This window comes from Melozone crissalis, unplaced genomic scaffold (genome assembly GCF_028551555.1).
Source record: "Melozone crissalis strain CALT ecotype California unplaced genomic scaffold, PUWL_Pcris_2 ptg000008l_1, whole genome shotgun sequence".
Lineage (NCBI taxonomy): Eukaryota > Metazoa > Chordata > Aves > Passeriformes > Passerellidae > Melozone > Melozone crissalis.
The window spans coordinates 20,595,686-20,615,898 of record NW_026535786.1 but is presented as its reverse complement, the minus strand read 5'-3'; positions in this window follow the sequence as shown (position 1 = coordinate 20,615,898).

The following is a 20,213-nucleotide window of genomic DNA, read 5'->3' as shown; positions in this document are numbered from 1 at the left end:
TCGCAGTGTTGTACAGCTTGTTTCATCACCTTTGCGAAGCTGCCGCTCTCTCCGGCTCCCGGAGATTTAGAAGCTGCTTCTTCGCGCAAAGACGATTCTGCCGCTCACAGTGCTCTGCGGTGTGCACCTTCTGCCGAAAGAGGTCCGGGAGCGGTGTTTAGCTCTGCAGAGCACCGTACCTTCGTCTTTAGCCTCTCTTCTCGTCTACATCTTAGCAAAAAGCTTTTCCACTCTGTCTGGCAAGGAGAAACTGTGCCAGCACAGAAAACATCTCCCATCGTGTTCTAGAGGCTGCACGGAGGTCTACCGAATGTTTTGCAAGAAGAGAAAGAAAGTTGTCCAAAACAGCTTGCAATCGAATGTTCATGTGAATAGAAAAGGCAGGAGAGTGGTCAGGTACTGTTTTCTCTCACTTGGCAAGCTTCGCACACAATTCGCAGTGTTGTACAGCTTGTTTCATCACCTTTGCCAAGCTGCCGCTCTCTCCGGCTCCCGGAGACGAAGAAGCTGCTTCTTCGCGCAAAGACGATTCTGCCGCTCACAGTGCTCTGCGGTGTGCGCCTTCTGCCGAAAGACGCCCGGGAGCGGTGCTTAGCTCTGCAGAGAACCGTACCTTCGTCTTTAGCCTCTCTTCTCGTCTACATCTTAGCAAAAAGCTTTTCCACTCTGTCTGGAAAGGAGAAACTGTGCCAGCACAGAAAACATCTCCCATCGTGTTCTAGAGGCTGCACGGAGGTATGCCGAGTGTTTTGCAAGAAGAGAAAGAAAGTTGTCCAAAACAGATTCCAATCGAATGTTCATGTGAATAGAAAAGGCAGCAGAGTGGTCAGGTACTGTTTTCTCTCAGTTGGCAAGCTGCGCACACAATCGCAGTGTTGTACAGCTTGTTTCATCACCTTTGCCAAGCTGCCGCTCTCTCCGGCTCCCGGAGACGAAGAAGCTGCTTCTTCGCGCAAAGACGATTCTGCCGCTCATACTGCTCTGCGGTGTGCGCCTTCTGCCGAAAGAGGTCAGGGAGCGGTGCTTAGCTCTGCAGAGCACCGTACCTTCGTCTTTAGCCTCTCTTCTCGTCTACATCTTAGCAAAAAGCTTTTCCACTCTGTCTGGCAAGGAGAAACTTTGCCAGCACAGAAAACATCTCCCATCGTGTTCTAGAGGCTGCACGGAGGTCTGCCGAGTGTTTTGCAAGAAGAGAAAGAAAGTTGTCCAAAACAGCTTGCAATCGAATGTTCATGTGAATAGAAAAGGCAGGAGAGTGGTCAGGTACTGTTTTCTCTCAGTTGACAAGCTGCGCACACAATCGCAGTGTTGTACAGCTTGTTTCATCACCTTTGCGAAGTTGCCGCTCTCTCCGGCTCCCGGAGACGAAGAAGCTGCTTCTTCGCGCAAAGACGATTCTGCCGCTCACAGTGCTCTGCAGTGTGCGCCTTCTGCCGAAAGAGGTCCGGGAGCGGTGTTTAGCTCTGCAGAGCACCGTACCTTCGTCTTTAGCCTCTCTTCTCGTCTACATCTTAGCAAAAAGCTTTTCCACTCTGTCTGGCAAGGAGAAACTGTGCCAGCACAGAAAACATCTCCCATCGTGTTCTAGAGGCTGCACGGAGGTCTGCCGAATGTTTTGCAAGAAGAGAAAGAAAGTTGTCCAAAACAGCTTGCAATCGAATGTTCATGTGAATAGAAAAGGCAGGAGAGTGGTCAGGTACTGTTTTCTCTCAGTTGGCAAGCTGCGCACACAATCGCAGTGTTGTACAGCTTGTTTCATCACCTTTGCCAAGCTGCCGCTCTCTCCGGCTCCCGGAGACGAAGAAGCTGCTTCTTCGCGCAAAGACGATTCTGCCGCTCACAGTGCTCTGCGGTGTGCGCCTTCTGCCGAAAGAGGTCCGGGAGCGGTGCTTAGCTCTGCAGAGCACCGTACCTTCGTCTTTAGCCTCTCTTCTCGTCTACATCTTAGCAAAAAGCTTTTCCACTCTGTCTGGCAAGGAGAAACTTTGCCAGCACAAAAAAATATCTCCCATCGTGTTCTAGAGGCTGCACGGAGGTCTGCCGAGTGTTTTGCAAGAAGAGAAAGAAAGTTGTCCAAAACAGCTTGCAATCGAATGTTCATGTGAATAGAAAAGGCAGGAGAGTGGTCAGGTACTGTTTTCTCTCAGTTGGCAAGCTGCGCACACAATCGCAGTGTTGTACAGCTTGTTTCATCACCTTTGCGAAGCTGCCGCTCTCTACGGCTCCCGGAGACGAAGAAGCTGCTTCTTTGCGCAAAGACGATTCTGCCGCTCACAGTGCTCTGCGGTGTGCGGCCTCTGCCGAAAGAGGTCCGGGAGCGGTGCTTAGCCCGCCAGAGCACCGTACCTTCGTCTTTAGCCTCTCTTCTCGTCTACATCTTAGCAAAAAGCTTTTCCACTCTGTCTGGCAAGGAGAAACTTTGCCAGCACAGAAAACATCTCCCATCGTGTTCTAGAGGCTGCACGGAGGTCTGCCGAGTGTTTTGCAAGAAGAGAAAGAAAGTTGTCCAAAACAGCTTCCAATCGAATGTTCATGTGAATAGAAAGCAGGAGAGTGGTCAGGTACTGTTTTCTCTCAGTTGGCAAGCTGCGCACACAATCGCAGTGTTGTACAGCTTGTTTCATCACCTTTGCGAAGCTGCCGCTCTCTCCGGCTCCCGGAGACGAAGAAGCTGCTTCTTCGCGCAAAGACGATTCTGCCGCTCACAGTGCTCTGCGGTGTGCGTCTTCTGCCGAAAGAGGCCCGGGAGCTGTGCTTAGCTCTGCAGAATACCGTACCTTTGTCTTTAGCCTCTCTTCTTGTCTACACCTTAGCAAAAAGCTTTTCCACTCTGTCTGGCAAGGAGAAACTGTGCCAGCACAGAAAACATCTCCCATCGTGTTCTAGAGGCTGCACGGAGGTCTGCCGAGTGTTTTGCAAGAAGGGAAAGAAAGTTGTCCAAAACAGCTTCCAATCGAATCTTCATGTGAATAGAAAAGGCAGCAGAGTGGTCAGGCACTGTTTTCTCTCAGTTGGCAAGCTGCGCACACAATCGCAGTGTTGTACAGCTTGTTTCATCACCTTTGCGAAGCTGCCGCTCTCTCCGGCTCCCGGAGACCAAGCAGCTGCTTCTTCGCGCAAAGACGATTCTGGCGCTCACAGTGCTCTGCGGCGTGCGCCTTCTGCCGAAAGAGGTCCGGGAGCGGTGCTTAGCTCTGCAGAGCACCGTACCTTCGTCTTTAGCCTCTCTTCTCGTTTACATCTTAGCAAAAAGCTTTTCCATTCTGTCTGGCAAGGAGAAACTGTGCCAGCACAAAAAACATCTCCCATCGTGTTCTAGAGGCTGCACGGATGCTGCCGAGTGTTTTGCAAGAAGAGAAAGAAAGTTGTCCAAACAGCTTGCAATCGAATGTTCATGTGAATAGAAAAGGCAGGAGAGTGGTCAGGTACTCTTTTCTCTCAGTTGGCAAGCTGCGCACACAATCGCAGTGTTGTACAGCTTGTTTCATCCCCTTTTCCAAGCTGCCGCTCTCTCCGGCTCCCGGAGACGAACAAGCTGCTTCTTCGCGAAAACACGATTCTGCCGCTCACAGTGCTCTGCGGTGTGCGCCTTCTGCCGAAAGAGGTCCGGGAGCGGTGTTTAGCTCTGCAGAGCACCGTACCTTCGTCTTTAGCCTCTCTTCTCGTCTACATCTTAGCAAAAAGCTTTTCCACTCTGTCTGGCAAGGAGAAACTGTGCCAGCACAGAAAACATCTCCCATCGTGTTCTAGAGGCTGCACGGAGGTCTGCCGAATGTTTTGCAAGAAGAGAAAGAAAGTTGTCCAAAACAGCTTGCAATCGAATGTTCATGTGAATAGAAAAGGCAGGAGAGTGGTCAGGTACTGTTTTCTCTCACTTGGCAAGCTTCGCACACAATTCGCAGTGTTGTACAGCTTGTTTCATCACCTTTGCCAAGCTGCCCCTCTCTCCGGCTCCCGGAGACGAAGAAGCTGCTTCTTCGCGCAAAGACGATTCTGCCGCTCACAGTGCTCTGCGGTGTGCGCCTTCTGCCGAAAGACGCCCGGGAGCGGTGCTTAGCTCTGCAGAGCACCGTACCTTCGTCTTTAGCCTCTCTTCTCGTCTACATCTTAGCAAAAACTTTTCCACTCTGTCTGGAAAGGAGAAACTGTGCCAGCACAGAAAATATTTCCCATCGTGTTCTAGAGGCTGCACGGAGGTCTGCCGAATGTTTTGCAAGAAGAGAAAGAAAGTTGTCCAAAACAGCTTCCAATCGAATGTTCATGTGAATAGAAAAGGCAGCAGAGTGGTCAGGTACTGTTTTCTCTCAGTTGGCAAGCTGCGCACACAATCGCAGTGGTGTACAGCTTGTTTCATCAGCTTTGCCAAGCTGCCGCTCTCTCCGGCTCCCGGAGACGAAGAAGCTGCTTCTTCGCGCAAAGACGATTCTGCCGCTCACAGTGCTCTGCGGTGTGCGCCTTCTGCCGAAAGAGGTCAGGGAGCGGTGCTTAGCTCTGCAGAGCACCGTACCTTCGTCTTTAGCCTCTCTTCTCGTCTACATCTTAGCAAAAAGCTTTTCCACTCTGTCTGGCAAGGAGAAACTTTGCCAGCACAGAAAACATCTCCCATCGTGTTCTAGAGGCTGCACGGTGGTCTGCCGAATGTTTTGCAAGAAGAGAAAGAAAGTTGTCCAAAACAGCTTGCAATCGAATATTCATGTGAATAGAAAAGGCAGGAGAGTGGTCAGGTACTGTTTTCTCTCACTTGGCAAGCTTCGCACACAATCGCAGTGTTGTACAGCTTGTTTCATCACCTTTGCCAAGCTGCCGCTCTCTCCGGCTCCCGGAGACGAACAAGCTGCTTCTTCGCGCAAAGACGATTCAGCCGCTCACAGTGCTCTGCGGTGTGCGCCTTCTGCCGAAAGACGCCCGGGAGCGGTGCATAGCCCTGCAGAGCACCGTACCTTCGTCTTTAGCCTCTCTTCTCGTCTACATCTTAGCAAAAAGCTTTTCCACTCTGTCTGGAAAGGAGAAACTGTACCAGCACAGAAAATATCTCCCATCGTGTTCTAGAGGCTGCATGGAGGTATGCCGAGTGTTTTGCAAGAAGAGAAAGAAAGTTGTCCAAAACAGCTTCCAATCGAATGTTCATGTGAATAGAAAAGGCAGCAGAGTGGTCAGGTACTGTTTTCTCTCAGTTGGCAAGCTGCGCACACAATCGCAGTGTTGTACAGCTTGTTTCATCACCTTTGCCAAGCTGCCGCTCTCTCCGGCTCCCGGAGACGAACAAGCTGCTTCTTGGCGCAAAGACGATTCTGCCGCTCACAGTGCTCTGCGGTGTGCGCCTTCTGCCGAAAGAGGTCAGGGAGCGGTGCTTAGCTCTGCAGAGCACCGTACCTTCGTCTTTAGCCTCTCTTCTCGTCTACATCTTAGCAAAAAGCTTTTCCACTCTGTCTGGCAAGGAGAAACTGTGCCAGCACAGAAAACATCTCCCATCGTGTTCTAGAGGCTGCACGGAGGTCTGCCGGGTGTTTTGGAAGAAGAGAAAGAAAGTTGTCCAAAACAGCTTGCAATCGAATGTTCATGTGAATAGAAAAGGCAGGAGAGTGGTCAGGTACTGTTTTCTCTCAGTTGGCAAGCTGCGCACACTATCGCAGTGGTGTACAATTTGTTTCATCACCTTTGCGAAGCTGCCGCTCTCTCCGGCTCCCGGAGACGAAGAAGCTGCTTCTTCGCGCAAAGACGATTCTGCCGCTCACAGTGCTCTGCGGTGTGCGCCTTCTGCCGAAAGAGGCCCGGGAGCGGTGCTTAGCTCTGCAGAGCACCGTACCTTCGTCTTTAGCCTCTCTTCTCGTCTACATCTTAGCAAAAAGCTTTTCCACTCTGTCTGGCAAGGTGAAACTGTGCCAGCACAGAAAACATCTCCCATCGTGTTCTAGAGGCTGCACGGAGATCTGCCGAGTGTTTTGCAAGAAGAGAAAGAAAGTTGTCCAAAACAGCTTGCAATCGAATGTTCCTGTGAATAGAAAAGGCAGGAGAGTGGTCAGGTACTGTTTTCTCTCAGTTGGCAAGCTGCGCACACAATCGCAGTGTTGTACAGCTTGTTTCATCACCTTTGCCAAGCTGCCGCTCTCTCCGGCTCCCGGAGACGAAGAAGCTGCTTCTTCGCGCAAAGACGATTCTGCCGCTCACAGTGCTCTGCGGTGTGCGCCTTCTGCCGAAAGAGGTCCGGGAGCGGTGCTTAGCTCTGCAGAGCACCGTACCTTCGTCTTTAGCCTCTCTTCTCGTCTACATCTTAGCAAAAAGCTTTTCCACTCTGTCTGGCAAGGAGAAACTGTTCCAGCACAGAAAACATCTCCCATCGTGTTCTAGAGGCTGCACGGAGATCTGCCGAGTGTTTTGCAAGAAGAGAAAGAAAGTTGTCCAAAACAGCTTGCAATCGAATGTTCATGTGAATAGAAAAGGCAGGAGAGTGGTCAGGTACTGTTTTCTCTCAGTTCGCAAGCTGCGCACACAATCGCAGTGGTGTACAGTTTGTTTCATCACCTTTGCGAAGCTGCCGCTCTCTCCGGCTCCCGGAGACGAAGAAGCTGCTTCTTCGCGCAAAGACGATTCTGCCGCTCACAGTGCTCTGCGGTGTGCGCCTTCTGCCGAAAGAGGTCCGGGAGCGGTGCTTAGCTCTGCAGAGAACCGTACCTTCGTCTTTAGCCTCTCTTCTCGTCTACATCTTAGCAAAAAGCTTTTCCACTCTGTCTGGCAAGGAGAAACTTTGCCAGCACCGAAAACATCTCCCATCGTGTTCTAGAGGCTGCACGGAGGTCTGCCGAGTGTTTTGCAAGAAGAGAAAGAAAGTTGTCCAAAACAGCTTCCAATCGAATGTTCATGTGAATAGAAAAGGCAGGAGAGTGGTCAGGTACTGTTTTCTCTCAGTTGGCAAGCTGCGCACACAATCGCAGTGTTGTACAGCTTGTTTCATCACCTTTGCCAAGCTGCCGCTCTCTCCGGCTCCCGGAGACGAAGAAGCTGCTTCTTCGCGCAAAGACGATTCTGCCGCTCACAGTGCTCTGCGGTGTGCGCCTTCTGCCGAAAGAGGTCCGGGAGCGGTGCTTAGCTCTGCAGAGCACCGTACCTTCGTCTTTAGCCTCTCTTCTCGTCTACATCTTAGCAAAAAGCTTTTCCACTCTGTCTGGCAAGGAGAAACTGTGCCAGCACAGAAAACATCTCCCATCGTGTTCTAGAGGCTGCACGGAGATCTGCCGAGTGTTTTGCAAGAAGAGAAAGAAAGTTGTCCAAAACAGCTTCCAATCGAATGTTCATGTGAATAGAAAAGGCAGGAGAGTGGTCAGGTACTGTTTCCTCTCAGTTGGCAAGCTGCGCACCCAATCGCAGTGTTGTGCAGCGTGTTTCATCACCTTTGCGAAGCTGCCGCTCTCTCCGGCTCCCGGAGACGAAGAAGCTGCTTCTTCGCGCAAAGACGATTCTGCCGCTCACAGTGCTCTGCGGTGTGCGCCTTCTGCCGAAAGAGGTCCGGGAGCGGTGCTTAGCCCTGCAGAGCACCGTACCTTCGTCTTTAGCCTCTCTTCTCGTCTACATCTTAGCAAAAAGCTTTTCCACTCTGTCTGGCAAGGAGAAACTGTGCCAGCACAGAAAACATCTCCCATCGTGTTCTAGAGGCTGCACGGAGGTCTGCCGGGTGTTTTGCAAGAAGAGAAAGAAAGTTGTCCAAAACAGCTTGCAATCGAATGTTCATGTGAATAGAAAAGGCAGGAGAGTGGTCAGGTACTGTTTTCTCTCAGTTCGCAAGCTGCGCACACAATCGCAGTGGTGTACAGTTTGTTTCATCACCTTTGCCAAGCTGCCGCTCTCTCCGGCTCCCGGAGACGAAGAAGCTGCTTCTTCGCGCAAAGACGATTCTGCCGCTCACAGTGCTCTGCGGTGTGCGCCTTCTGCCGAAAGAGGTCCGGGAGCGGTGCTTAGCTCTGCAGAGAACCGTACCTTCGTCTTTAGCCTCTCTTCTCGTCTACATCTTAGCAAAAAGCTTTTCCACTCTGTCTGGCAAGGAGAAACTTTGCCAGCACCGAAAACATCTCCCATCGTGTTCTAGAGGCTGCACGGAGGTCTGCCGAGTGTTTTGCAAGAAGAGAAAGAAAGTTGTCCAAAACAGCTTCCAATCGAATGTTCATGTGAATAGAAAAGGCAGGAGAGTGGTCAGGTACTGTTTTCTCTCAGTTGGCAAGCTGCGCACACAATCGCAGTGTTGTACAGCTTGTTTCATCACCTTTGCCAAGCTGCCGCTATCTCCGGCTCCCGGAGACGAAGAAGCTGCTTCTTCGCGCAAAGACGATTCTGCCGCTCACAGTGCTCTGCGGTGTGCGCCTTCTGCCGAAAGAGGCCTGGGAGCGGTGCTTAGCTCTGCAGAGCACCGTACCTTCGTCTTTAGCCTCTCTTCTCGTCTACATCTTAGCAAAAAGCTTTTCCACTCTGTCTGGAAAGGAGAAACTGTGCCAGCACAGAAAACATCTCCCATCGTGTTCTAGAGGCTGCACGGAGGTCTGCCGAGTGTTTTGCAAGAAGAGAAAGAAAGTTGTCCAAAACAGCTTCCAATCGAATGTTCATGTGAATAGAAAAGGCAGCAGAGTGGTCAGGTACTGTTTTCTCTCAGTTGGCAAGCTGCGCACACAATCGCAGTGTTGTACAGCTTGTTTCATCACCTTTGCCAAGCTGCCGCTCTCTCCGGCTCCCGGAGACGAAGAAGCTGCTTCTTCGCGCAAAGACGATTCTGCCGCTCACAGTGCTCTGCGGTGTGCGCCTTCTGCCGAAAGAGGCCCGGGAGCGGTGCTTAGCTCTGCAGAGCACCGTACCTTCGTCTTTAGCCTCTCTTCTCGTCTACATCTTAGCAAAAAGCTTTTCCACTCTGTCTGGCAAGGAAATCTGTGCCAGCACAAAAAACATGTCCCATCGTGTTCTAGAGGCTGCACGGAGATCTGCCGAGTGTTTTGCAAGAAGAGAAAGAAAGTTGTCCAAAACAGCTTGCAATCGAATGCACATGTGAATAGAAAAGGCAGGAGAGTGGTCAGGTACTGTTTTCTCTCAGTTGGCAAGCTGCGCACACAATCGCAGTGTTGTACAGCTTGTTTCATCACCTTTGCCAAGCTGCCGCTCTCTCCGGCTCCCGGAGACGAAGAAGCTGCTTCTTCGCGCAAAGACGATTCTGCCGCTCACAGTGCTCTGCGGTGTGCGCCTTTTGCCGAAAGAGGTCCGGGTGCGGTGCTTAGCTCTGCAGAGCACCGTACCTTCGTCTTTAGCCTCTCTTCTCGTCTACATCTTAGCAAAAAGCTTTTCCACTCTGTCTGGCAAGGAGAAACTGTGCCAGCACACAAAACATCTCCCATCGTTTTCTAGAGGCTGCACGGAGATCTGCAGAGTGTTTTGCAAGAAGAGAAAGAAAGTTGTCCAAAACAGCTTGCAATCGAATGTTCATGTGAATAGAAAAGGCAGGAGAGTGGTCAGGTACTGTTTTCTCTCAGTTGGCAAGCTGCGCACACAATCGCAGTGTTGTACAGCTTGTTTCATCACCTTTGCGAAGCTGCCGCTCTCTCCGGCTCCCGGAGACGAAGAAGCTGCTTCTTCGCGCAAAGACGATTCTGCCGCTCACAGTGCTCTGCGGTGTGCGCCTTCTGCCGAAAGAGGTCCGGGAGCTGTGCTTAGCCCTGCAGAGCACCGTACCTTCGTCTTTAGCCTCTCTTCTCGTCTACATCTTAGCAAAAAGCTTTTCCACTCTGTCTGGCAAGGAGAAACTGTGCCAGCACAGGAAACATCTCCCATCGTGTTCTAGAGGCTGCACGGAGGTCTGCCGAGTGTTTTGCAAGAAGAGAAAGAAAGTTGTCCAAAACAGCTTGCAATCGAATGTTCATGTGAATAGAAAAGGCAGGAGAGTGGTCAGGTACTGTTTTCTCTCACTTGGCAAGCTGCGCACACAATCGCAGTGGTGTACAGCTTGTTTCATCACCTTTGCGAAGTTGCCGCTCTCTCCGGCTCCCGGAGACGAAGAAGCTGCTTCTTCGCGCAAAGACGATTCTGCCGCTCACAGTGCTCTGCGGTGTGCGCCTTCTGCCGAAAGAGGTCCGGGAGCTGTGCTTAGCTCTGCAGAGCACCGTACCTTCGTCTTTAGCCTCTCTTCTCGTCTACATCTTAGCAAAAAGCTTTTCCACTCTGTCTGGCAAGGAGAAACTGTGCCAGCACAGAAAACATCTCCCATCGTGTTCTAGAGGCTGCACGGAGGTCTGCCGAGTGTTTTGCAAGAAGAGAAAGAAAGTTGTCCAAAACAGCTTGCAATCGAATGTTCATGTGAATAGAAAAGGCAGGAGAGTGGTCAGGTACTGTTTTCTCTCAGTTGGCAAGCTGCGCACACAATCGCAGTGTTGTACAGCTTGTTTCATCACCTTTGCAAAGCTGCCGCTCTCTCCGGCTCCCGGAGACGAAGAAGCTGCTTCTTCGCGCAAAGACGATTCTGCCGCTCACAGTGCTCTGCGGTGTGCGCCTTCTGCCGAAAGAGGCCCGGGAGCGGTGCTTAGCTCTGCAGAGAACCGTACCTTCGTCTTTAGCCTCTCTTCTCGTCTACATCTTAGCAAAAAGCTTTTCCACTCTGTCTGGAAAGGAGAAACTGTGCCAGCACAGAAAACATCTCCCATCGTGTTCTAGAGGCTGCACGGAGGTCTGCCGAGTGTTTTGCAAGAAGAGAAAGAAAGTTGTCCAAAACAGCTTGCAATCGAATGTTCATGTGAATAGAAAAGGCAGGAGAGTGGTCAGGTACTGTTTTCTCTCACTTGGCAAGCTGCGCACACAATCGCAGTGTTGTACAGCTTGTTTCATCACCTTTGCCAAGCTGCCGCTCTCTCCGGCTCCCGGAGACGAAGAAGCTGCTTCTTCGCGCAAAGACGATTCTGCCGCTCACAGTGCTCTGCGGTGTGCGCCTTCTGCCGAAAGAGGCCCGGGAGCGGTGCTTAGCACTGCAGAGAACCGTACCTTCGTCTTTAGCCTCTCTTCTCGTCTACATCTTAGCAAAAAGCTTTTCCACTCTGTCTGGCAAGGGGAAACTGTGCCAGCACAGAAAACATCTCCCATCGTGTTCTAGAGGCTGCACGGAGGTCTGCCGAGTGTTTTGCAAGAAGAGAAAGAAAGTTGTCCAAAACAGCTTGCAATCGAATGTTCCTGTGAATAGAAAAGGCAGCAGAGTGGTCAGGTACTGTTTTCTCTCAGTTGGCAAGCTGCGCACACAATCGCAGTGTTGTACAGCTTGTTTCATCACCTTTGCGAAGCTGCCGCTCTCTCTGGCTCCCGGAGACGAAGAAGCTGCTTCTTCGCGCAAAGACGATTCTGCCGCTCACAGTGCTCTGCGGTGTGCGCCTTCTGCCGAAAGAGGTCCGGGAGCGGTGCTTAGCTCTGCAGAGCACCGTACCTTCGTCTTTAGCCTCTCTTCTCGTCTACATCTTAGCAAAAAGCTTTTCCACTCTGTCTGGCAAGGAGAAACTGTGCCAGCACAGAAAACATCTCCCATCGTGTTCTAGAGGCTGCACGGAGATCTGCCGAGTGTTTTGCAAGAAGAGAAAGAAAGTTGTCCAAAACAGCTTCCAATCGAATGTTCATGTGGATAGAAAAGGCAGGAGAGTGGTCAGGTACTGTTTTCTCTCAGTTGGCAAGCTGCGCACACAATCGCAGTGTTGTACAGCGTGTTTCATCACCTTTGCGAAGCTGCCGCTCTCTCCGGCTCCCGGAGACGAAGAAGCTGCTTCTTCGCGCAAAGACGATTCTGCCGCTCACAGTGCTCTGCGGTGTGCGCCTTCTGCCGAAAGAGGTCCGGGAGCGGTGCTTAGCCCTGCAGAGCACCGTACCTTCGTCTTTAGCCTCTCTTCTCGTCTACATCTTAGCAAAATCTTTTCCACTCTGTCTGGCAAGGAGAAACTGTGCCAGCACAGAAAACATCTCCCATCGTGTTCTAGAGGCTGCACGGAGGTCTGCCGGGTGTTTTGCAAGAAGAGAAAGAAAGTTGTCCAAAACAGCTTGCAATCGAATGTTCATGTGAATAGAAAAGGCAGGAGAGTGGTCAGGTACTGTTTTCTCTCAGTTCGCAAGCTGCGCACACAATCGCAGTGGTGTACAGTTTGTTTCATCACCTTTGCGAAGCTGCCGCTCTCTCCGGCTCCCGGAGACGAAGAAGCTGCTTCTTCGCGCAAAGACGATTCTGCCGCTCACAGTGCTCTGCGGTGTGCGCCTTCTGCCGAAAGAGGCCCGGGAGCGGTGCTTAGCTCTGCAGAGAACCGTACCTTCGTCTTTAGCCTCTCTTCTCGTCTACATCTTAGCAAAAAGCTTTTCCACTCTGTCTGGCAAGGAGAAACTGTGCCAGCACAGGAAACATCTCCCATCGTGTTCTAGAGGCTGCACGGAGGTCTGCCGAGTGTTTTGCAAGAAGAGAAAGAAAGTTGTCCAAAACAGCTTGCAATCGAATGTTCATGTGAATAGAAAAGGCAGGAGAGTGGTCAGGTACTCTTTTCTCTCACTTGGCAAGCTGCGCACACAATCGCAGTGGTGTACAGCTTGTTTCATCACCTTTGCGAAGTTGCCGCTCTCTCCGGCTCCCGGAGACGAAGAAGCTGCTTCTTCGCGCAAAGACGATTCTGCCGCTCACAGTGCTCTGCGGTGTGCGCCTTCTGCCGAAAGAGGTTCGGGAGCTGTGCTTAGCTCTGCAGAGCACCGTACCTTCGTCTTTAGCCTCTCTTCTCGTCTACATCTTAGCAAAAAGCTTTTCCACTCTGTCTGGCAAGGAGAAACTTTGCCAGCACCGAAAACATCTCCCATCGTGTTCTAGAGGCTGCACGGAGGTCTGCCGAGTGTTTTGCAAGAAGAGAAAGAAAGTTGTCCAAAACAGCTTGCAATCGAATGTTCATGTGAATAGAAAAGGCAGGAGAGTGGTCAGGTACTGTTTTCTCTCAGTTGGCAAGCTGCGCACACAATCGCAGTGTTGTACAGCTTGTTTCATCACCTTTGCCAAGCTGCCGCTCTCTCCGGCTCCCGGAGACGAAGAAGCTGCTTCTTCGCGCAAAGACGATTCTGCCGCTCACAGTGCTCTGCGGTGTGCGCCTTCTGCCGAAAGAGGCCCGGGAGCGGTGCTTAGCTCTGCAGAGAACCGTACCTTCGTCTTTAGCCTCTCTTCTCGTCTACATCTTAGCAAAAAGCTTTTCCACTCTGTCTGGAAAGGAGAAACTGTGCCAGCACAGAAAACATCTCCCATCGTGTTCTAGAGGCTGCACGGAGGTCTGCCGAGTGTTTTGCAAGAAGAGAAAGAAAGTTGTCCAAAACAGCTTCCAATCGAATGCTCATGTGAATAGAAAAGGCAGCAGAGTGGTCAAGTACTGTTTTCTCTCAGTTGGCAAGCTGCGCACACAATCGCAGTGTTGTACAGCTTGTTTCATCACCTTTGCCAAGCTGCTGCTCTCTCCGGCTCCCGGAGACGAAGAAGCTGCTTCTTCGCGCAAAGATGATTCTGCCGCTCACAGTGCTCTGCGGTGTGCGCCTTCTGCCGAAAGAGGTCCGGGAGCGGTGCTTAGCTCTGCAGAGCACCGTACCTTCGTCTTTAGCCTCTCTTCTCGTCTACATCTTAGCAAAAAGCTTTTCCACTCTGTCTGGAAAGGAGAAACTGTGCCAGCACAGAAAACATATCCCATCGTGTTCTAGAGGCTGCACGGAGATCTGCAGAGTGTTTTGCAAGAAGAGAAAGAAAGTTGTCCAAAACAGCTTCCAATCGAATCTTCATGTGAATAGAACAGGCAGCAGAGTGGTCAGGTACTGTTTTCTCTCCGTTGGCAAGCTGCGCACACAATCGCAGTGTTGTACAGCGTGTTTCATCACCTTTGCGAAGCTGCCGCTCTCTCCGGCTCCCGGAGACGAAGAAGCTGCTTCTTCGCGCAAAGACGATTCTGCCGCTCACAGTGCTCTGCGGTGTGCGCCTTCTGCCGAAAGAGGTCCGGGAGCGGTGCTTAGCTCTGCAGAGCACCGTACCTTCGTCTTTAGCCTCTCTTCTCGTCTACATCTTAGCAAAAATCTTTTCCACTCTGTCTGGCAAGGAGAAACTTTGCCAGCACCGAAAACATCTCCCATCGTGTTCTAGAGGCTGCACGGAGGTCTGCCGAGTGTTTTGCAAGAAGAGAAAGAAAGTTGTCCAAAACAGCTTGCAATCGAATGTTCATGTGAATAGAAAAGGCAGGAGAGTGGTCAGGTACTGTTTTCTCTCACTTGGCAAGCTGCGCACACAATCGCAGTGTTGTACAGCTTGTTTCATCACCTTTGCGAAGCTGCCGCTCTCTCCGGCTCCCGGAGACGAAGAAGCTGCTTCTTCGCGCAAAGACGATTCTGCCGCTCACAGTGCTCTGCGGTGTGCGCCTTCTGCCGAAAGAGGCCCGGGAGCGGTGCTTAGCTCTGCAGAGCACCGTACCTTCGTCTTTAGCCTCTCTTCTCGTCTACATCTTAGCAAAAAGCTTTTCCACTCTGTCTGGCAAGGAGAAACTGTGCCAGCACAAAAAACATCTCCCATCGTGTTCTAGAGTCTGCACGGAGATCTGCCGAGTGTTTTGCAAGAAGAGAAAGAAAGTTGTCCAAAACAGCTTGCAATCGAATGCACATGTGAATAGAAAAGGCAGGAGAGTGGTCAGGTACTGTTTTCTCTCACTTGGCAAGCTGCGCACACAATCGCAGTGTTGTACAGCTTGTTTCATCACCTTTGCCAAGCTGCCGCTCTCTCCGGCTCCCGGAGACGAAGAAGCTGCTTCTTCGCGCAAAGACGATTCTGCCTCTCACAGTGCTCTGCGGTGTGCGCCTTCTGCCGAAAGAGGTCCGGGTGCGGTGCTTAGCTCTGCAGAGCACCGTACCTTCGTCTTTAGCCTCTCTTCTCGTCTACATCTTAGCAAAAAGCTTTTCCACTCTGTCTGGCAAGGAGAAACTTTGCCAGCACAGAAAACATCTCCCATCGTGTTCTAGAGGCTGCACGGAGGTCTGCCGAGTGTTTTGCAAGAAGGGAAAGAAAGTTGTCCAAAACAGCTTCCAATCGAATCTTCATGTGAATAGAACAGGCAGCAGAGTGGTCAGGCACTGTTTTCTCTCCGTTGGCAAGCTGCGCACACAATCGCAGTGTTGTACAGCTTGTTTCATCACCTTTGCGAAGCTGCCGCTCTCTCCGGCTCCCGGAGACGAAGAAGATGCTTCTTCGCGCAAAGACGATTCTGCCGCTCACAGTGCTCTGCGTCGTGCGCCTTCTGCCGAAAGACGTCCGGGAGCGGTGCTTAGCTCTGCAGAGAACCGTACCTTCGTCTTTAGCCTCTCTTCTCGTCTACATCTTAGCAAAAACTTTTCCACTCTGTCTGGCAAGGAGAAACTGTGCCAGCACAAAAAACATCTCCCATCGTGTTCTAGAGGCTGCACGGAGGTCTGCCGAGTGTTTTGCAAGAAGAGAAAGAAAGTTGTCCAAAACAGCTTGCAATCGAATGTTCATGTGAATAGAAAAGGCAGGAGAGTGGTCAGGTACTGTTTTCTCTCACTTGGCAAGCTGCGCACACAATCGCAGTGTTGTACAGCTTTTTTCATCACCTTTGCGAAGGTGCCGCTCTCTCCGGCTCCCGGAGACGAAGAAGCTGCTTCTTCGCGCAAAGACGATTCTGCCGCTCACAGTGCTCTGCGGTGTGCGCCTTCTGCCGAAAGAGGCCCGGGAGCGGTGCTTAGCTCTGCAGAGCACCGTACCTTCGTCTTTAGCCTCTCTTCTCGTCTACATCTTAGCAAAAAGCTTTTCCACTCTGTCTGGCAAGGAGAAACTGTGCCAGCACAAAAAACATCTCCCATCGTGTTCTAGAGGCTGCACGGAGATCTGCAGAGTGTTTTGCAAGAAGAGAAAGAAAGTTGTCCAAAACAGCTTGCAATCGAATGTTCATGTGAATAGAAAAGGCAGGAGAGTGGTCAGGTACTGTTTTCTCTCAGTTGGCAAGCTGCGCACACAATCGCAGTGTTGTACAGCTTGTTTCATCACCTTTGCGAAGCTGCCGCTCTCACCGGCTCCCGGAGACGAAGAAGCTGCTTCTTCGCGCAAAGACGATTCTGCCGCTCACAGTGCTCTGCGGTGTGCGCCTTCTGCCGAAAGAGGCCCGGGAGCGGTGCTTAGCTCTGCAGAGCACCGTACCTTCGTCTTTAGCCTCTCTTCTCGTCTACATCTTAGCAAAAAGCTTTTCCACTCTGTCTGGCAAGGAGAAACTGTGCCAGCACAAAAAACATCTCCCATCGTGTTCTAGAGGCTGCACGGATGTCTGCCGAGTGTTTTGCAAGAAGGGAAAGAAAGTTGTCCAAAACAGCTTCCAATCGAATCTTCATGTGAATAGAACAGGCAGCAGAGTGGTCAGGCACTGTTTTCTCTCCGTTGGCAAGCTGCGCACACAATCGCAGTGTTGTACAGCTTGTTTCATCACCTTTGCCAAGCTGCCGCTCTCTCCGGCTCCCGGAGACGAAGAAGCTGCTTCTTCGCGCAAAGACGATTCTGCCTCTCACAGTGCTCTGCGGTGTGCGCCTTCTGCCGAAAGAGGTCCGGGTGCGGTGCTTAGCTCTGCAGAGCACCGTACCTTCGTCTTTAGCCTCTCTTCTCGTCTACATCTTAGCAAAAAGCTTTTCCACTCTGTCTGGCAAGGAGAAACTTTGCCAGCACAGAAAACATCTCCCATCGTGTTCTAGAGGCTGCACGGAGGTCTGCCGAGTGTTTTGCAAGAAGGGAAAGAAAGTTGTCCAAAACAGCTTCCAATCGAATCTTCATGTGAATAGAACAGGCAGCAGAGTGGTCAGGCACTGTTTTCTCTCCGTTGGCAAGCTGCGCACACAATCGCAGTGTTGTACAGCTTGTTTCATCACCTTTGCGAAGCTGCCGCTCTCTCCGGCTCCCGGAGACGAAGAAGCTGCTTCTTCGCGCAAAGACGATTCTGCCGCTCACAGTGCTCTGCGTCGTGCGCCTTCTGCCGAAAGACGTCCGGGAGCGGTGCTTAGCTCTGCAGAGAACCGTACCTTCGTCTTTAGCCTCTCTTCTCGTCTACATCTTAGCAAAAACTTTTCCACTCTGTCTGGCAAGGAGAAACTGTGCCAGCACAAAAAACATCTCCCATCGTGTTCTAGAGGCTGCACGGAGGTCTGCCGAGTGTTTTGCAAGAAGAGAAAGAAAGTTGTCCAAAACAGCTTGCAATCGAATGTTCATGTGAATAGAAAAGGCAGGAGAGTGGTCAGGTACTGTTTTCTCTCACTTGGCAAGCTGCGCACACAATCGCAGTGTTGTACAGCTTGTTTCATCACCTTTGCGAAGGTGCCGCTCTCTCCGGCTCCCGGAGACGAAGAAGCTGCTTCTTCGCGCAAAGACGATTCTGCCGCTCACAGTGCTCTGCGGTGTGCGCCTTCTGCCGAAAGACGCCCGGGAGCGGTGCTTAGCTCTGCAGAGCACCGTACCTTCGTCTTTAGCCTCTCTTCTCGTCTACATCTTAGCAAAAAGCTTTTCCACTCTCTCTGGCAAGGAGAAACTGTGCCAGCACAAAAAACATCTCCCATCGTGTTCTAGAGGCTGCACGGAGATCTGCCGAGTGTTTTGCAAGAAGAGAAAGAAAGTTGTCCAAAACAGCTTGCAATCGAATGCACATGTGAATAGAAAAGGCAGGAGAGTGGTCAGGTACTGTTTTCTCTCAGTTGGCAAGCTGCGCACACAATCGCAGTGTTGTACAGCTTGTTTCATCACCTTTTCCAAGCTGCCGCTCTCTCCGGCTCCCGGAGACGAAGAAGCTGCTTCTTCGCGCAAAGACGATTCTGCCGCTCACAGTGCTCTGCGGCGTGCGCCTTCTGCCGAAATAGGTCCGGGTGCGGTGCTTAGCTCTGCAGAGCACCGTACCTTCGTCTTTAGCCTCTCTTCTCGTCTACATCTTAGCAAAAAGCTTTTCCACTCTGTCTGGCAAGGAGAAACTGTGCCAGCACAAAAAACATCTCCCATCGTGTTCTAGAGGCTGCACGGAGATCTGCAGAGTGTTTTGCAAGAAGAGAAAGACAATTGTCCAAAACAGCTTGCAATCGAATGCACATGTGAATAGAAAAGGCAGGAGAGTGGTCAGGTACTGTTTTCTCTCACTTGGCAAGCTGCGCACACAATCGCAGTGTTGTACAGCTTGTTTCATCACCTTTGCCAAGCTGCCGCTCTCTCCGGCCCCCGGAGACGAAGAAGCTGCTTCTTCGCGCAAAGACGATTCTGCCGCTCACAGTGCTCTGCGGTGTGCGCCTTCTGCCGAAAGAGGTCCGGGAGCGGTGCTTAGCCCTGCAGAGCACCGTACCTTCGTCTTTAGCCTCTCTTCTCGTCTACATCTTAGCAAAAAGCTTTTCCACTCTGTCTGGCAAGGAGAAACTGTGCCAGCACAGGAAACATCTCCCATCGTGTTCTAGAGGCTGCACGGAGGTCTGCCGGGTGTTTTGCAAGACGAGAAAGAAAGTTGTCCAAAACAGCTTGCAATCGAATGTTCATGTGAATAGAAAAGGCAGCAGAGTGGTCAGGTACTGTTTTCTCTCACTTGGCAAGCTGCGCACACAATCGCAGTGGTGTACAGCTTGTTTCATCACCTTTGCGAAGTTGCCGCTCTCTCCGGCTCCCGGAGACGAAGAAGCTGCTTCTTCGCGCAAAGACGATTCTGCCGCTCACAGTGCTCTGCGGTGTGCGCCTTCTGCCGAAAGAGGTCCGGGATCTGTGCTTAGCTCTGCAGAGCACCGTACCTTCGTCTTTAGCCTCTCTTCTCGTCTACATCTTAGCAAAAAGCTTTTCCACTCTGTCTGGCAAGGAGAAACTTTGCCAGCACCGAAAACATCTCCCATCGTGTTGTAGAGGCTGCACGGAGGTCTGCCGAGTGTTTTGCAAGAAGAGAAAGAAAGTTGTCCAAAACAGCTTCCAATCGAATGTTCATGTGAATAGAAAAGGCAGGAGAGTGGTCAGGTACTGTTTTCTCTCAGTTGGCAAGCTGCGCACACAATCGCAGTGTTGTACAGCTTGTTTCATCACCTTTGCCAAGCTGCCGCGCTCTCCGGCTCCCGGAGACGAAGAAGCTGCTTCTTCGCGCAAAGACGATTCTGCCGCTCCCAGTGCTCTGCGGCGTGCGCCTTCTGCCGAAAGAGGTCAGGGAGCGGTGCTTAGCTCTGCAGAGCACCGTACCTTCGTCTTTAGCCTCTCTTCTCGTCTACATCTTAGCAAAAAGCTTTTCCACTCTGTCTGGCAAGGAGAAACTGTGCCAGCACAAAAAACATCTCCCATCGTGTTCTAGAGGCTGCACGGAGGTCTGCCGAGTGTTTTGCAAGAAGAGAAAGAAAGTTGTCCAAAACAGCTTGCAATCGAATGTTCATGTGAATAGAAAAGGCAGGAGAGTGGTCAGGTACTGTTTTCTCTCACTTGGCAAGCTGCGCACACAATTGCAGTGGTGTACAGCTTGTTTCATCACCTTTGCGAAGTTGCCGCTCTCTCCGGCTCCCGGAGACGAAGAAGCTGCTTCTTCGCGCAAAGACGATTCTGCCGCTCACAGTGCTCTGCGGTGTGCGCCTTCTGCCGAAAGAGGTCCGGGAGCGGTGCTTAGCTCTGCAGAGCACCGTACCTTCGTCTTTAGCCTCTCTTCTCGTCTACATCTTAGCAAAAAGCTTTTCCACTCTGTCTGGCAAGGAGAAACTGTGCCAGCACAGAAAACATCTCCCATCGTGTTCTAGAGGCTGCACGGAGGTCTGCCGAGTGTTTTGCAAGAAGAGAAAGAAAGTTGTCCAAAACAGCTTGCAATCGAATGTTCATGTGAATAGAAAAGGCAGGACAGTGGTCAGGTACTGTTTTCTCTCAGTTGGCAAGCTGCGCACACAATCGCAGTGTTGTACAGCTTGTTTCATCACCTTTGCCAAGCTGCCGCTCTCTCCGGCTCCCGGAGACGAAGAAGCTGCTTCTTCGCGCAAAGACGATTCTGCCGCTCACAGTGCTCTGCGGTGTGCGCCTTCTGCCGAAAGAGGTCAGGGAGCGGTGCTTAGCTCTGCAGAGCACCGTACCTTCGTCTTTAGCCTCTCTTCTCGTCTACATCTTAGCAAAAAGCTTTTCCACTCTGTCTGGCAAGGAGAAACTGTGCCAGCACAAAAAACATCTCCCATCGTGTTCTAGAGGCTGCACGGAG